This window comes from Oxyura jamaicensis, unplaced genomic scaffold (assembly GCF_011077185.1).
Source record: "Oxyura jamaicensis isolate SHBP4307 breed ruddy duck unplaced genomic scaffold, BPBGC_Ojam_1.0 oxyUn_random_OJ70353, whole genome shotgun sequence".
NCBI lineage: Eukaryota > Metazoa > Chordata > Aves > Anseriformes > Anatidae > Oxyura > Oxyura jamaicensis.
This window is the reverse complement of record NW_023309934.1, coordinates 192-1,168: the sequence shown is the minus strand read 5'-3', so window position 1 is coordinate 1,168 and position 977 is coordinate 192. Positions and strand designations below refer to the sequence as shown.

The window sequence follows — 977 nt, the reverse complement described above, 5'->3', positions numbered from 1 at the left end:
CACGCAGCTTCCCACCCCAGCACCGCTCCCGGCTGCACCTGGGCAGGGATTTTTTGGAGACGGCCGCGGCTTTGCTTCGAACACCGAGCGACCCACGCGGAGCAGCCCCTGGGCGCAAAGCCAGCGGCGAACGCAGCTCTCGGAGCCCTCCCCACGGGTGAGCAAAGAAAATTGCCGAAAGTTTCGGCGACTGAGAAGCGCCAGCCCCGGTTGTTCGCGACCCCCCCGGCGCTGCTCTCCGGTTACAGCCACTCACCGGCGGCGCAGAAGAAATGAGGAGGGATATTAATAACAGCAGTCCTCTGCCAGGGACAGAAACCAAATTCCTCGCCGGGCTCGCAGCAAAGAGGGGAAGCCTGAGCACGCCCGTGGGCAGGTTTGGGGCAGCCGAAGGCACCGCAGCGCACGGTGCCGGGCTGGGGCTGCCTGCTGCAAGGGAACGCTGATTTTAGGTTAAAATAATAATAATAATAATAATAATGCTTGGGGCTTGCAAGCAGCACCTTACCTGGACGCAAGGCCCTCGGATGGAGGGGACGCGGCGCGGTCGCCATCTCAGGGAGCTGTGGCCAGGCTTGGCCCCGAAATGCAGCGGAGCAAATGGGGCAATGCCTCCGCTTGCGGGCATTTGGAAACGGGTCGGCTCCTCGCAGGGCTTTTTTTTTCCCCTCCCTTGCATTTTTTTCAGAAAGGGACACGGCTTTGGTTGTGTTTCGGACAGGGAATTTTGAGGGAATTTGCAGGGGGGTTTAGATCCAAGAAGCATTTAGCAAGAGGTGCATTTGGTTCTTTCCATGTCGCAAACCTTCCCCGTAGAAGTTTTGCACACGCAGACACCAACACTTCTGGGCTTCACGCTGCTAAGGATGTTTTTTTTAAAAATCAAAACCTGCCTGAAACTTGAATTCAGCACCACAGGGTCTGAAGTTCCGCTCCTAACACCAGATTTCAACCCTTCGAGGCAGGGTGGGCAAAGC

General features: G+C 57.2%; 1 long non-coding RNA gene across 1 annotated transcript in view; it reads right to left on the bottom strand.

Annotated features, from left to right (window-relative positions):
• LOC118159434 overlaps positions 1-774 on the bottom strand; it is a 1,100-nt gene extending 326 nt beyond the window's left edge. Inside the window, exons 1-2 of the long non-coding RNA XR_004747117.1 lie at positions 509-774; positions 39-429 (exon numbers count right to left, since the gene is read on the bottom strand). This is a non-coding gene — a long non-coding RNA (uncharacterized LOC118159434). The remainder of the gene's footprint in view (positions 1-38; positions 430-508) is intronic.
• Positions 775-977: the final 203 nt, after the last annotated feature.